This window comes from Prionailurus bengalensis, chromosome C2 (assembly GCF_016509475.1).
Source record: "Prionailurus bengalensis isolate Pbe53 chromosome C2, Fcat_Pben_1.1_paternal_pri, whole genome shotgun sequence".
Lineage (NCBI taxonomy): Eukaryota > Metazoa > Chordata > Mammalia > Carnivora > Felidae > Prionailurus > Prionailurus bengalensis.
In genome coordinates this window covers 13,716,119-13,732,933 of record NC_057350.1, presented here as the reverse complement: position 1 = coordinate 13,732,933, position 16,815 = coordinate 13,716,119, and the positions used below count along the sequence as shown (strand labels likewise).

Below are 16,815 nucleotides of genomic sequence, written 5' to 3'. Positions count from 1 at the left end.
GCCATGCCAATGTTTATGCAATGTGGGCACAAGAGGCACAGAAGAGCCAAACGACCCAGGGTGTCCTGCTGCGTCAGGCCCAAGGCACCAACATCTCAGGCTCGATGTGCTGCAGGATAAGACAGTGATGAGAAAGTCCTCAGTCTAGCTAGGGAGGTTCCTTCTTAAAAAGAAGGAAGAACTTTTAACTTTCCTGAGGGTGTTCAAAGAATGGTCTTGATTATGTTTCACCTGTGGATGGCTATCTAAAAATAAAGTCAGATCCCTAATCTTACAGTTTTTCAAGTATTGGACACCCCACTCCCACAAAGCCCCACCTAAACATGGTATTTCAGGCAATCCTGACTTTAGCAAATCACAAGAAGCGAAGTGCTAAGGGGAAATGGCTACGGTAGAAAAGGAAAAGGTCAGAAAAGAACCCAGGAGCCTCAGAATTCTAGAGTTAATAGGATCATGAGAATCATCATCCAAACACCTGTGTCTAATCAGAATGAAAGAGTCATGGGTTTAGAAGTCAAACAAAAGACAGTTCAAATCCAGGGTCACCACAATATGTGGTTTTAGTGAGATCACATGGGTTCTGACTGGACTTGGAGAGAATAGCACATGCCAGCATGGTCATGGGGATCAGTCATATACTCTGATAGAGAACACTTAGCAGAATGCCAGGCGCACACACATATACGTAGCTTCTTTTCCTCTGTATCTTCAGTTCTGGACTGACCCTCTTTCCTGGACATAAAGGTGGAGGCAAACCCAAGAGGAGACAAAGTGTGTCTGAGTCAGCCAAGGAGGGGAGGTCACTGTGGACAGGTGGCAGCCATCAGCAAAATGTAATATATTGACGCTGGAAGACATCTTTGTTATGTTTCAAATGGGTGGGGTGAGGGGAGACACTTGACATGTTATACCCATGATTCGCATGAAGTTTGTCAAACCACAACCCAAGAACTGGAAGAAAATCCACATTATTCATCACATAAATCTCCTTAAATTCCCATGGTGGGGGGGCGGGGGGGGTAGCGGTGGTAGGGGATGGCTAGCCATTGTGCTTGAAGCCAAGGGATGAGACATCCACTCTGTGGTTCAACTTGGACAGCTGCAGCGTGAAAATGTGCACATGGGCTCACACAAAAATGGGCTAACAAATTTTAGATTTGTCCATTGCTTATTTTTTTTTCAATTTTGTTCTCTGACCACATTATTTCACAGAACCTAGAAACAACCTTGGCATTTCTTTGGACAACTCTGACTAGGTTCTGATTAATCCCCAAAGAGTCAAGTCGCCAAATACTTATCCTGTGGTTCAGGGCACGCAATGGTAGCTCTCCAGGATTTACAATCATGCTGGGGTGGGGTGGGGGAGAAGATACACAGCGGTCCCCCGTCATCTGCAGAAGATACATTCTGAGACCCCCAGTGGATGTCTGAACCGCAGACAGTACCGAAGCCTATATACACAATGGCTTTTCCTAACTACACGTACCTAAGATAAAGCTTGATTTATAAATTAGGCATAGTAAGAGATTAACAATTAACTAATAAGAAAACAGAACAACTAAAAACTATACTGTAATTTACAAAGTTATGTGAATGTGGTCTCTCAAAATATCTTACTGTGCTATACTCGGCCTTCTGCTTGTGCTGATGGGAGATGATAAAATTCCCACATGATGAGATGGAGTGAGGTGAGTGATGTAGACACAGTGATGTAGTGTTAGGCTACTGCTGACCTTTTATTTTTTTAAGTAGGCTCCACATCCAGCAAGGAGCCTGGTGCGGAACTTGAACTCACGACGCTGAGATCAAGACCTGAGCTGAGACCGAGACTTGGAAACGCCTAACCGACTAAGCCACCGAGGCGCCCCTACTACGGGACCTGCAGATGGCAGGTCAGAAGGAGGATCACCTGATTGTGGACGATGGCTGACCATGGACCAGGGGGAAGTGAAACCACAGATAAGGGGCAACTGCTATACAAGTAGTACTCGTTCTGATAGGGGAAAATGACAGCAGGTTGGGCCAGACCAGAGAGGCTGCAAGCAGGAAGGAGGTTGGGGTAGACTCTGAAAGAGAGCTGGGAGAAGGCCATGTTAGGGCGCAAGTGAGTGGACAAATGCCCAGAGACAGGACTCAGGTAGGGCTGACTGGGGGAACAGCCTGCGGACAGCGAGACAGTCAGTCACTCATTAAGCAGGTCATTACGGAACACCCCACGGCAGCCCTCTAATCCACGCTGAGGCAAATGTACAGAAAAGGGAGGGCACGCAGTCCTGCCTTGCAGAAACACACAGGCACATTCTGGCTAAGAGCACAGATCCTGGAGTCAGGTGACTGGGGCTCCAATTGCTAGCTAGCTCCCCACTTTCTACCTCTGTTGCTTTAAACAAGTTACTGAAGCCAGAGTTAGAACTCCTGTTTAAGTTATTTATTAGGAAGCATTTGTACAGAAAACAAGTTGGGGAGCAGGAAAAGGAAGCCAGAAGGGTTCTCTGGAAACAGGACAAAGGAAACCTCGGAGTTGTCCTAAAATCCGCATGCCCCACCCCCATGGTTAGTCCTAAGGACCGCCCTGGAAGTAGAGGAATTCCTTGGGCAAAGGGGGATCCACCCCCAAGGGCAGCCCCTCCCGCAAAGAAGGAGCCTCATGGGAGTGAAAGCACACGGCAGCGAACAAATATGCACGAAAGCTAAGTGAATCCGAGGCGCTGGGGCAAAGCACGGAAGGCAGGTGCCACGAAGGGGCTCGCCGTTGTTCTAATATCCTTGTACTGTTATCATTTATATCAGTTTTTTTAGCCCTTGAAAAAGCCAAAGAACCCAATTATGATAATCCAGTGTGATGTACATGCTGCAAGGGAGGTCCCCAGGCTGCCTTGTACACACGGAGAGCGGAGTGGGAAAGGCCGCCGGTCTGGTTCAAGAGCAACAGGTAAGACCGGAGGCACAAGTCACAGCAAGACCCGCAAAAGCAGGGCCTGCCGCGCCGGCTGGGAAACTATAAAAACTGTGGGCATCAGAATGCAAAAGCGTGCAGCCGCTGTGGAAAACAGTAGGGAGGCTTCTCAAAAAACTTAAAAATAGCACTACCATATGATCCACGAGCCCACTCATGGGTATTTTTCATCGGGAAGAAACGAAAGCAGATCTCAAAGAGATACGAGCACTCCCGTGTTCACTGCAGCACGATTCACAACAGCGGAAATGTAAAAACCACCTAAGTGTCCAGCAACGGATGAATGGGGGGCAAAAAAAAAAATGCAGTGGGTACGGGCGCAATGGAATATTAGTCAGCCTTTAAGCGGGAAGTCTTGCAGTGTTGCAGCAACGTGGATGAACCCGGAGAACATGATGCCATGTGAAATAAGCTGGTCATAGAAAGACAAATGCCACATGATTCCACGTACATGGGGGCATCTGAAATAGTCTAACTCACGGAAGCAGAATGGTGCTTGCCTGGAGCCGGAGGGAAGGGGGAAGTGGGAAGGCGCTAATCATCGGAGACGTTATTTCAGTGATGCCAGATGAAAACGTTCTGGAGATCCACCATGAAATACTGTGCCGATAGTGAATTACACTGTATTGTACACTTAAAAATCTGTTAAAAGGGTTGGTCTCAGGCTAACTGGGTTGGTCTCAGGCTAACTGCTCTTACTACAGTCAGATCAAAAGAAAAACAACAACACGGTGGGGATCGTGCCTCAGGAAGCATCTGCGATTCCTCCTCTCCCCCGAGCGGGTAGTCCCATATTATTGTTCAAACTGAATCGGCCAGCATACGATCAAAACGTGATAAAGGGTGAATAGTGCGGCATTGTCACCCAACATCCAGGCTTGGGTGGGTTTGTTCATGGGGAGGAAGGCAAACACAAAAACAATACCTGCAACTCTGTGTAGTCATAAAGCCCCTTGTGGTCTAATTCATTCCCTCCCCCCACCCCCAGGAAGTACAGGAGGACTGACATGGCCCTGTCCCCACTTGGCAGAAGGGAAAGTGAGGGAGGAAGGTGTCTGCGGCATTATTTCTCTGCTCAGAGTGCCTGTAAGGTTGTAGATTTACGGCTTGACCCTTTCGGTGGGAAGCTCTATCAAAAGTAACATGATCTCTTGGGGCGCCTGGGTGGCGCAGTCGGTTAAGCGTCCGACTTCAGCCAGGTCACGATCTCGCGGTCCGTGAGTTCGAGCCCCGCGTCAGGCTCTGGGCTGATGGCTCGGAGCCTGGAGCCTGTTTCCGATTCTGTGTCTCCCTCTCTCTCTGCCCCTCCCCCGTTCATGCTCTGTCTCTCTCTGTCCCAAAAATAAATAAATGTTGAAAAAAAATTAAAAAAAAAAATCCCTAGGGGCGCCTGGGTGGCGCAGTCGGTGAAGCGTCCGACTTCAGCCAGGTCACGATCTCGCGGTCCATGAGTTCGAGCCCCGCGTCAGGCTCTGGGCTGATGGCTCAGAGCCTGGAGCTTGTTTCCGATTCTGTGTCTCCCTCTCTCTCTGCCCCTCCCCCGTTCATGCTCTGTCTCTCTCTGTCCCAAAAATAAACGTTGAAAAAAAAAATTTTTTTTAAGTAACATGATCTCATGACCACAGCCCCAGAAAAAGCCCATGCTGATACCAAGTTTCCCCTGTTGCACTCCAAAATAATTCCTTCTTCTTCTCCTTTCCTGGTATCACAAGGGCAGGCAAAACTGATGCCAGGAAGACAAAGGTCGGAAGACTACTCCATGAGGTCTTTGAAACAATATAACCTGAGAATCAGGGGGAATCTTCTTCCTCATGACTCAAAGCATAAAGAATCAATGCTAATCGGTGGTCACTCACAAGGGGCAGACCCAGCCCGTGGGGTCCCTGACATGGGTTGTACCACTGTGCCCTCTTCATCAAGCCCAAAACATTGGCTTGTCCGTGGAATGATCCAACAATGGGACCCTACACATCCAATGGTTCCCAGGAAATCAATTTCAAAGCCTCAAATTGTGAATGAGGAGAATCAGCAACGCCTCTTTCCACAAAACGGCAGTCACAAATAACGAACCTCCTATTGTCCCAGGACAGGAGGATTTGGACAGGGTCCTAAAACAATAAGGACTTTAAAAGCTTGAATCCTCGGGCGCTTGGGTAGCTAAGTTAGTTGAGTATCTGACTCTTCATTTCGGCTCAGGTCATGATCCCACGGTTCATGAGATTGAGCCCTACATCGGGCTCTGCTCTGACGGCACAGAGCCTGCTTGGGATTCTCTTTCTCCTTCTCTGTCTCTGCCCCTCCTCTGCTTGTTCTCTCGCTCTCGCTCTCTCTCTCTCTCTCTCTCTCTCTCTCCCTCTCAAAACAAATTAATAAACTTTAAAAAATAAATAAGTAAAAACTTGAACGTTCATTTCCCAACCTTCTGCAAATGCCTCACTTACCCCATCCCAAGGAGAAGAGGCTTCTCTCAAGATCCCCATATGTGCCATCCAAAGAGGCCGATCACGTCCTAGATAAGAGACTAGGATTCAGAACATCACACCACATGGTACCAACCCTCCTCTCCTCCTGGCTTTCAGGTCTAGATATGTGGGCCTCAGTTCACACCAGTTCTACCTACAAGAGTGGACACAGGAAAATGATGGGTTTTATGCTCATTTTTTATGCACTTCTAGAGAATGCAGTATCACCCTCTGAGACAGTAACAAGAGAACACAGGAAAAGTACTGGTATGTTGTAGATGCTCAGTAAATTAGTATTTAGTATTAGTATTTTCATAATCAAAGAAGTATTTTCCAGGCCCTTATTCGACCATGGCTTTGGAGAAAGCACTTTGGCCATAGTTATCCTTGCCCACCAAAATCTCTGGATTTACAGAAGTAAATTTACAGAGATCTCAAACACTGGAGCATACATTTCCAAGGTATTGCATGAGGCTCCATGCTTCAGTACAAGATCTCACAAACCCACTCCTAACCAAACTTTCCAAAAGTGATGATCTCTCCCCAAAAGTTTTACCAGGGAATACCATGCTGACACTTGTTTTCAAGCAACAGCATCAAAATAAACCAGAGGCGTCGTGTTGCAAAACACTCATGAAGACTATACGCCTCCTCGTCCCCTACTCTCATAAAAACACCAACCAATACAAATAACAGCACAGTTACTCAGCACACTGGGTCACAGCTGACGGGCCAGATCAAAGGCAGCTAGTCAATCTGTTGTTGAGGCCGATTCACCGCAAAAAATGTAAGCCAAGACTCACTCCTTGAGCAGAGCACTGAATGATGTTGGCATGGCACTGGTAAGCCTTTTCCCAGCTGATGACCCCTTCCCTTCCCCAGTCCAGCCCCTTGCATTATTAGATACCTGAAGAAACACTAACTGATTATGCCATATAGTCCCCGGGACCTTCTTCAATTGACAAACCCCAAGAAGAGCCAAACAGCTGCAGGGTTGGATCACTTCAAGAATGCCATATTCCTTTGTGGAGGAATATTACCCAGCCAACTTCCTCACCCTATGCCTCTCACTTCCTTTCTTGGTTATGAGGTCAGCCATAGCATTAAACAATCCACACTCCCCCCCATACACACACACACACCCCCAAAGTACCAAGGAACTTTAAGCTCTGGAAAAACACTCTCAGAAAATGCTATAGCAATAAAACCCTGATATGGTTATCCTCAGCCCCATCTGCCTCCTGGTTTACATTCCCACCAATGGTGCATGAGGGTTCCCTTTTCTCCACAGCCAAACCTTGTTATTTCTTGTCTTTCTGGTAGAGAGCTGGTATCTCGTAGTGGTTTTGCTTTGCATTTCCCTGATGATTAGTGACATCGAGCATCTCTTCTAGAGTAACTGGAGTTCTGGAATAACTACATTTTACCAATTTCCCTTCGGAGAAGCAACCCCACTAACTTACAGCCCCGTCTCTGCCAAGTTTGAGCTGAGTGCTCATTTCATTTCTATGGAAGGGAAAGGAGGCTGGGAGGCAGGGAGGGAGGGAGGAAATAACAGAGCAGTGAGACTCTCAAGGAAGTGAGATAAACTGAAGACAAAAATAATAATCCCAGGAAGGTAACGTAAAAATTGGGGTGGAAGGGGTGCCGAGGTGGCTCCGTCGGTTGAGCGTCTTGAGTTCAGCTCAGGTCATGATCTCAGGGTTTGTGAGTTTGAGCCCCACATTGGACTTGCTGCTGACAGCATGGAGCCTGCTTTGGATCCTCTGTCCGCCTCTCTCTGTCCCTCCCCGGCTTGCTCTCTCTCTCTCTCTCTCTCTCTCAAAAATAAATAAACATTAAAAAAAAAATTGAAGGGTCGCCTGGGTGGCTCCATCAGTTAAATGTCCGATTTCGGCTCAGGTTATGATCTCATGGTTCCTGAGTTCAAGCTCCACGTCGGGCTCTGTGCTGACAGCTCAGAGCCTGGAGCCTGCTTCAGATTCTGTGTCTCCCTCTCTCTCTGCGTCTCCCCAACTCACACTGTCTCTCTCTCTCTCTCTCTCAAAAGTAAATAAACATTAAAGAAATAATAAAATAAAGTTAGATTTTTAAAACATTTAATTTAAAAACTCGGAGTGGAAAAATATACAGCCAGTATACCACCAATCAACTAGGATAATAAGACGAAAATACTGAAAACATGGCAAGGGACCTTGGTAGCCCATCTGCCCCAAATATGGAGAGAACAGATGGGAGAAGTGGCTTTGTTTCATTCTGTTGCAATAACCTTTCACACTTCTGGAAGGCAGGCACCCAGGGAAGCTGTGAGGTTGCAAGTACAACCAGAAAGGGCAGGAGGCGAAAACACGCAACGCACTGCACCCCATTAAGTGCCCACTTTGTTCCAAATCACCAGCCAGGTGCCTTACAGGAGTACTCAGAAATCTCACAACAGCCCCCTGAGCAATTTTCATTATTTCCATCTCACAGGAAGGGAAATGTAAGCTCAGAGGGGTTAGGCAACTTTCTGGAAGTCACAGAGCTAGCTACAAGTGGCAGAACAAGAATTCGGATCCACGGGCACCTGACTGGCTCGGTGGGTAGAACACGTGGCTCTCGATCTCAGGGTCGTGAGTTTGAGCCCCACACTGGATGTAGAGATTACTTAAATAAATAAACTTAAAAGAAAAAAGACTTAAGATCTAGGTCTTTCTGGCTCTAATGTTCTCGTTCTTACACGGTCACAAACTCAGAAAGATTTTCCGAGAAAAACATTAAAATGCCAAGACTCATGTATTAAATATGAACCAAAATGAAAACTTTCTTGGTCATTACAGCAAATTTCCTCTGCCCTAGTACAAAATAAATCTGTATTGTCAAGTAGGTTGAAGGGTACCTACAATTCACATTAAATTACCAGCAAGTCTTATGTAAATTCTAGCTAGAAGTTTCCAAAACAATTTCACAGGGTGTGCCCCAGTCAATGTACAAAACCATCTTAGAACAATTTGATGCGCTGGGTAGGATTCTCAAGAACACCAGGTATGGTTTAATAAAACCGAGAAACATTATTTCAGAGACACATAAAAATGAATACAGAATGTCTGCCTCCTTACAGCCAGGAGACTCAGTTACTTGGTTTTAAAGGCTCTTAACATCTTTTTTGACAGTGTTCCACAGCACAGAATTTTTAAAATGCATGTAAACTTAAGAAAGGAGGCAGTGTTTATGTTTCATTTCAAATACAAACAAAACCTAAAGTTGGTTCTTTCAAATGCCAGTAAAATTGATAATACATTAGCAAGACTGACCAAGAAGAAGAAAAGCACAAATAACCAATGCCAGGAATGACAAAGGAAAACATTTCTACAGATGCCATAGTCTTTTAAAATATTATAAAAGGATATTATGTACAACTTTCTACCAATAAATGTTAATATTTACGTGAAATAGAAAAATTCCTATAAAAGACTACCTAGTTACTAAAACAAGATAATCTTAATGGCCCTATTTCTATTAAACAAATTGAACCTGCCACTTCAAACACACACACACACACACACACACACACACACACACACACACACAATCAGAGCCAAACCTCTTCTTTATGGGAGAGGTAAGAGGACCTTGAGGGAAAAAATAATGATACAGAAATTGTAACATTCTCTCACACTACCTACACCTACCAATTCATATAGGAGAAGTAATCTAATTCCAGATGTCTACATGAAACAGTCCCATGTGATCTCTAAATACCTTTATGAATAATATACTCCCTTTCTCTGGCTGAGGATTATCGTTCCATTAAACTCCATGTGAACAAGGGTCTATTAGTTAGTTTCACCAGCACTATCGAGAGATCCAATTGGGTTGTCTTTCCTGTTGAGTGAGTTGCTACAGACTTCTTAGGGGTGGAGGAAGCAGGCCACACAACTTCACGCGAGCATCAAGTTCCCATCTCCGTGCCATGCTCTTTCTTGAGCCCTCAAGGAACACAGGACTCTAGCGGTTGTGACAGCCTGGACCATGCAACCTGTTGGCCTTTCCCGGGACGTGTCTACTTTGCTTCAAAAGTCATTTCATTTCAGGGGCACCTGGGTGGCTCAGTCGGTTAAGTGGCGACTTCCATTCAGGTCATGATCTCGCGGTCCACGAGTTCAAGCCCCGTGTCGGGCTCTGTGCTGATAGCTAGGAGCCTGGAGCCTGCTTCTGTTTCTGTGTCTCCCTCTCTCTCTGCCCACTCCCCATTCGCACTTTGTCTCTCTCGGCCTTTCAAAAATGAATAAATGTTAAAAAAAAAAAAATTTTTTTTTTAAAGTCATTTCATTTTACTTCTGTATCATTAACTTCAGGGAAGCTGAAGGTGGAAGTAAACTAAGTAAACCTGTGGCCACAGCAACGCGGCCCCTGACCCGAAAGTTCAAATGGAAGGTGCCAAGAGAAAGCCAGGCTGCCCCACTGTCGGATCAGGAAGATGATAAAAATCAACTACTGACATCCTCCTAATTGCACCCACCCCAGATCTGGGAGAAACACTTGGAGAATGAAATTTGGTTTTCTATCAGCATAATGACAGCCACACATTTCTTCCCTTCTGTGAAGGTGCCCTAAAAATAAGATGATTCTCTAAGGATTCATAGGAAGGATTAGCTTAAACTACACACACACACACACACACACACACACACACACACACAGCTCCCACTGCCCTGCACCAACCTGTTGATCAGATATGAAACAGGTGAATTGGGTAAGTTAGCCCAAAAGCTTCCATCGGACCCTCATGCGGAAGCAAAACCACAAAGCTCTAAAAGGGGCTCCAAAATAAAACCTAAAGAATGTTTACAAGAAACTTTACCTTTGGCCAACTTTATCATTTGCTGCAACATATATTAAGTGTCGCTTGCAATGATCCCAACCAGGGTGCCAGCCTCCACCCAAACTTCCTCTCCCCACCCCGCCCAAATCTGACTTAGGCAATCAACCTGGAGAGAAAGCAGCTGCCATAGAAACACTCATACTTTTCAAAAAAATTTTCTGGATACACAAATGACACCTCAACGGCTAGGAAGTCGTGAGCTGAACTAAATCAGACACAAAATTAATGAGAAACCCAAGACTTCGGATGCCTCCCTAAAGAATTCCCATACTGACCCGGGGGGCCTGTCGGGCGCCCCAGCTTCAGAACATTCCTTCAGAAATACTGAATCCCAATGGATTCATTGTCAACGGCACTGACCTGGCATTACAGAACGGGCAGCTGGACAGCGGGGACAGTGGGGACAGAACGCACCTCTGGTGGGTAACCTGATCCCCCGGCCTCCCTCTCTCCAGCCCTTCCCCATAGGATCCCTGGATACCGAAGGCAAAGGGGTAAAGGTGAAGGGCTCACAAAGCCCCCATCCTCTCTTTGCCCTGGAGCCGGGACCCACACAGGCAGTGTCCGCCCCTCCTCCCCCCAGGGATCCCGGCGCAGCGTGGAGACGCTGCTCGCCAATTCCGCGGAGCTCGGGGCTCCGGGCTCCGGGCGCACAGGTCCCCTCAACGCCGCCACCGAGCTCAGGACCCCATGGGCCTCTGCTTGTCCACAGCCGCCTCGGCTGCTTGCCCCTCGCCACCCGACACAAAGAAATTCGCCGGTGGAAAGAATGGGCTTGAAATTAACGCTCACCACTGCTCGGCACGGCGCGCATGCTTCCCCGTCTTGCTTCACGTCTCCAAACTTCCAGTAACAGAAATGAGGAAGCAGCAGCCTTCCCCGGCTTCTGGCAGAGGGAGTGGGCGTAACTTGTGAAGTTTCGTGCTGTGATGAATCTGGTCATTTGGGTGTGTTGGAGAGGGTTTGTCGCTCCTCCCCACCCACCGTCCCCTCCCTCCTCTCCACCTCCCTCCTCTCCACCTCCTTCCCCAATTTAATTCTCCCCTCCATGTTCCCCAGACCAAGAGCCCAGACGGGCTGTCACTCAGGGTCGCGGCTCTGGGCTCCTCACAAGCTTAGGGGAAGACATTTATTCCTAACAGATCTTAACCACTTCACAGATGAACCTGGGCACCCTGCAGGCAGCATAAGTTCCCGTCACATTTATTTCGCACATGGCAAGAAGGCAGTGCCTCTTTCTGGATTTGAAAGGCTAGAAATTTTAAATAATTGCACCGTGCTCCCCACCCCAGCACAGGCAGGAATGTGGATAGGTTAGTCAGTGGAGGCCTAATTCCTAAACATCTATTGAAAAAGAGTGGGGGACAGAAAGGCAAAACAAAACACTTACAACTGCCCCTGTTTCCCTGAAAACTTACTACAAAATATTTCAGGCATACGAAAATATACCTGAAAATAAAATAATGAGCCCCCAAGTACCTATCATGTAGCACAAAAAATTAAAATTACCAACATAGTTAGAGCCATCTGTAAACTCCTCCCTGAAAGACATCCCACTTTCCCTCCCCCTAGAAAAATGCCATAAATTTGGTTTCCCACCAGCAATATTTATACCACAGTTCCTGAGCACTCTAAACGACACGCACTAACTTAAAAGTCCACCGAAAAGCAGTCCAATGATCATCCCTTTGCTAGGCCTGACCTCGGTTCTGAAACAGAAGTTTCATGGAATAAAAATAAAAATGACCTTACACATTAAATGAAGCCTCAGGTGGCTGGTTAAAGAGAATGAAAGGAATCACAATACAAGAAAATAGGAGATCTAGAACGACAAGTGGAGGCCATATCTGTAACAGGTGAAGCATTCATGGGTGAAATTGATAGATTAATAGAGCATTATCATTTTACAAGGTTAATAGCTGTGTCAAAGCCAAGAATACTGACCCAGGCTGCAAGGGGCATCCCTCAAAGACCCAGGCTACAGAAATAAAGAAACATTCATTAAAGAAGTCCTAATTACTCAAATGCCGGCCAGGGCTATAGGTTGGGAATGACATTCAGAGAAGGGAACTTTCGAGATAATAATGATAAAAGTCAAAAGAATGTAAACCATGATACATCAAAATTGACTCATATATATATGAACATGAAGAAGGAGATACCTAGTTCATCCTTATATTCCCCTACATAGATGGCATAAGAAGCTGGCATAAGTAGAAAAGTTAATAACTATTTGTTCCATGAATGAAGTAAATAAACAAAAGAATGCCCATGAAGAATCGTGAAAGAACAAACTGAAAAGAGGGGGTGCTTGGAATCAGCGCTGGTCCCTTGCTGGGAAAATCAGTGGACTTTGCCCCCGTGGGAACACTCAACAACAGTGGGGACAATTTTCGGTTGCGACACCTTGGGGGAGCTACTGGCATCTAGCAGGCAGAAGACAAGGATGCTGTACAGGAAAGCCTCCCACGACAAAGAATTATCCAGCCCCAAATGTCAATACTGTTGGCTACTGAGAAGCCCTGGGAGACAGATTTCACCATCAACAGTCACTGAATTTATTCATTCCGTATATGATCATCAACATTATGATGAGGCTCTCCAGGGACTTATAAGAATATAGAATAGCATTTCTTCTCCTTTTCCACTGGGCAGCATTTGAGGGCTGGACCATCTGCGTGGGACCAGAAGACGGTGGGCATGGGAGTCAGAAGCAGTAAAGCATTCAGGGATACGGAACACAGCTGGAGGCCCAGGCACTCACTAAGTTAAGGACCTGTGTCAAATGTGGATGGAAATAATCATGGGGGTGGGGAGGAAGATGACGTCAGGCTTGGGTATCAGCTTTAGAATCACAGAGAGCACATCTTGGGGGAGGAGGCATGATACCTTGCTGAAAGAGATATGAAAGATACACAGACAAAGCAGGCTTATCACAGTCACCAGCCATTTCTCCACTGACAATCTTTAGCTGGAGACGCTCCATTGAGAACAGGAAGGATGTTTAATCTCATTACAGCTTATCGAAAAGAAAGTTACAAATCCGCTTACAGGAAAAAGAATACAAGCACCACCACTGTCTACCAGTTAGGGTGAAGGACCTACAAAGTGAAGATATCTTTTCTACAGGTTTTCTGGTCTCATCATTACCTAAGAAGTGTTTCCTTTAACTCTAGAATGCTATATACGCCTTTTTTTCTTCTTTCTTATATTATTTTTTAAGTTTACTTATTTATTTTGAGAGAGAAAGCACAAGTGGGGGAAAAGGGGGAGAGAGAGAAAGACAGAGAGAGACAGAGACAGAGAGAGAATCCCAAGCAGGCTCCACACTCAGCACAAAGCCCAACGGGGCCAAACTCACAAACCATGAGATCGTGACCTGAGCCGAAACCAAGAGTCAGATGTTTAACCGATTGAGCCACCCAGGTGCCCCTCTTTCTGATATTACTTAATTTCTGCTTGGAGAGGAGAAGAGCCTTGCCCTTGTTGCTCAGTGTTTCTCAAAAGGGGACACAGAACAGTGGGTTGGCTCCTCTGGAATCCCCGTGCAGCCTAACACACGGTATATATGTGATAAGTGCATGTTGCATAGAACTGAATCAGTCTTCACCTCATTGCCCATCTCTCAGGCCTAAAAGTAAAGACTCTCCTATAGTCACTTCTGGAGGAATCTTCAGGGCACCCTGGGTTCAAGAGTCTGAACTACCTGTGAGCACATATAAAACCTGCTGGTTTCAGGGCGCCTGGGTGGCTTGGTGGGTTGAGTGACTGACTTCAGCTCAGGTCATGATCTCGGGGTTTGTGAGTTCGAGCCCCACATCGGGCTTGCTGCTGTCAGCACGGAACCTGCTTTGGATCCTCTGTCCCCCTCTCTCTCTCTGCCCCTCCCCGGCTTGTAGTCTCTATCTCTCTCTCACAAATGAACATTAAAAAAAAAAAAAAAATTGGAGGGGCGCCTGGGGTTAATCGTCCAACTTGGGCTCAGGTTATGATATCATGGTTCATGAGTTTGAGCCCCACATTGGGCTCTCTGCTGACGGCTCAGAACCTGGAGTCTGCTTCAGATTCTGTGTCTCCCCCTCTCTCTCTCTCTGCCCCTCTCCCACTCATGATCTGTCTCTCAAAAATAAATAAACATTAAAAAAATAAAAAATTAAAAAATCCTGCTGATTTCATTCAGGGGCTGGGAGGTTGCACAAGACCCGACACAGGTGAAAGCCCACCAACATCAGAACCCAAGAGGTCCTCGGGCAGCGGCCACCAGCCCCAGGCAGGGCTGCTCTTCGCATTAAAGGAAGGAAGGGTGCCAAGTAGTGGCCCTCTCCACACACCCCTGTACAAATGGGCGGTAAAGACACCCTATCCCTCATTATATTATCAGCTTCTTAACCTGCAGTTCTAAAAGCCACTGGTCTTGCTGCTGCTTTTTTTTTTTTTCAACGTTTATTTATTTTTGAGAGACACAGAGAGACTCAGAGAGACCGAGTGCAAGTGGGGGAGGGGCTAAGGGAGAGGGAGACCCAGAATCCGAAGCAGGCTCCAGGCTCCGAGCTGTCAGCACAGAGCCCGACACGGGACTGGAACGTACAAACGGCAAGATGGTGGCCTGAGCAGAAGTCGAACACTCAACCGACCGAGCCGCCCAGGCGCCCCTGGTCTTGTTTCTGAAAACCAAGGAAAGGAGAAGGAAATGAGAATGTGAGCATGGTTACGAGTCCCACCAAAAGCAATGAACCTAATCATGAATGTACGGTGTTTCTGTTCCAAAGAAATGCAACCAGTAGAGGGAGCACAGTCAACTTTTGTTTTTAACAATTTCCCAAGATCAGGAAAAACCTGGGGACAGTGTTAAGTGATAGAAGGCACAAAAATAATCAACCATTACCACAAATAAGAAGATTTATGTAAAACTATTTTGAAAAACTGTAAGTCATGACACCCTTATGAGGCATTTGTACTGTTCATGGATATTTACACAAGAGCCAGCTACACAGATATAAGAAGGTCATATAACGAATAAATAAATACATGTTGGGCAACAACATTTGGTAGGTGGGGGAGGAAACTCACAAAGGACCAAACATCTCTCTTTCCCTTTGTCAGCTGAATTTACGCCCAGAAGCAAAAAACGATGCGGAGTTTATTTATCTTCCCCATAGATTTTAATTCAGTCTTTATCGTGCTGTTTTCTAAATTTGACCTCCCATAGCCGACTTCTAAAATTCCTTTCAAACTGTGTCCTCAATGACACAAATGCCTTCCTTTTTTATTAAATTAAAAAAAATGTTTTTTTAATGTTTGCTTGCTTTTTGAGAGAGACAGAGCGTGAGCGGGCGAGGGGCAGAGAGAGAGAGACACACACACAGAATCGGAAGCAGGCTCCAGGCTCTGAGCTGTCAGCACAGAGCCTGATGCGGGGCTCAAACTCATGAACTGAGATCATCACCTGAACCGAAGTCGGCTGCTTAACCGACTGAGCCACCCAGGCGCCCCCACAAACACCCTCCTTAAGCAAGACTCTTCTGGATTTCTGTTCAAGGATCTTCGGAACCAACGTGATCAAACACCAGGGCAACTTAACCAAAAAAGCGTTGCAATCAGCAGAGCCGACAAGGTCCAAGAATTCGATGCCAGCTCCGGCAATGGTTCTTACCTGCACCTACCCCAGCACCTACCCCGGCAAGCGCAGACAGCTGTGGTGGGCTCCCAGGAACACGTCCACAACTGTCCACATCAACCTGCTGTCGCCTAGCAACAGCAAGCCCGCAGCCCAGCTGGAGAAAAAGAGCATTCTCCTCCTCAAGTTAGGGGAAGTCCACCAGGGGTGCTGACGAACACAGATGATCTGAACCCAAGCAGATGACCCCCCGCGATGACTGCAGACCCAAATCCAGATCCCCTGCATTATCCGGCATCGCTCTGGAAACTGAGAAGCTTCTCCATGAATACATTTTGTGGCTAGCTACCAACGGATTGCCAAGATCAATTTTTTTCTATTTGAAACCGATTAAAAGTCTAACTATGGATCCATCCGACCCACTCTTGTGCCGGACGGTGTGAGGATCACCAGGAACATGGACATGTTTGAAAACCCTTGACTCAGCGCCGGATGAGGCCTTCCTTCTCTCTGAGAGACAAACCGAGGCCCTTCCTTTCAGACAATGTCTTCAAGTGCAGACCCTCATTACATTTGATTGGATACAGGGGCACCCGGGTGGCTCAGTTGATCAAGCATCTGACTCTTGATTTCAGCTCAGGTCATGATCTCACAGTTTGTGAGTTCAAACCCCACATCAGGCTGTGTGCTGAAAGTGCAGAGTCTTCTTGGGATTCCCTCTCTCTCTCTCTCTCTCTCTCTCTCTCTCTGCCCCGCCCCTGCTCATGCTCGCTCGCTCTCTCTCTCTCTCTCTCTCTCCCTCTCTCTGTCTCAAATTAAATAGACTTTAAAAATTTTTGATTTGAGGGGCACCTGGGTGGCTCAGTCGGTTAAGCGGCCGACTTCGGCTCAGATCATGATCTCGTGGTCTGTGAGT

At 46.6% G+C, this 16,815-nt stretch overlaps 1 protein-coding gene across 7 annotated transcripts in view; it reads right to left on the bottom strand.

The window, feature by feature from the left end:
* The window catches only part of TIAM1 (TIAM Rac1 associated GEF 1), a 395,179-nt gene that overhangs the window by 195,494 nt on the left and 182,870 nt on the right, over nucleotides 1-16,815 (bottom strand). For 2 of the 7 annotated variants that reach the window (XM_043593752.1, XM_043593758.1), the window contains exon 1: nucleotides 11,075-11,218. The exons of 4 other annotated variants lie outside the window; for them this stretch is intronic. The gene's annotated coding sequence lies outside the window, so the exon portion shown is untranslated. Of the gene's footprint in view, nucleotides 1-5,397; nucleotides 6,273-11,074; nucleotides 11,219-16,815 lie in introns of those variants that run through there. One more of the 7 variants, XM_043593756.1, reaches the window with a different exon arrangement.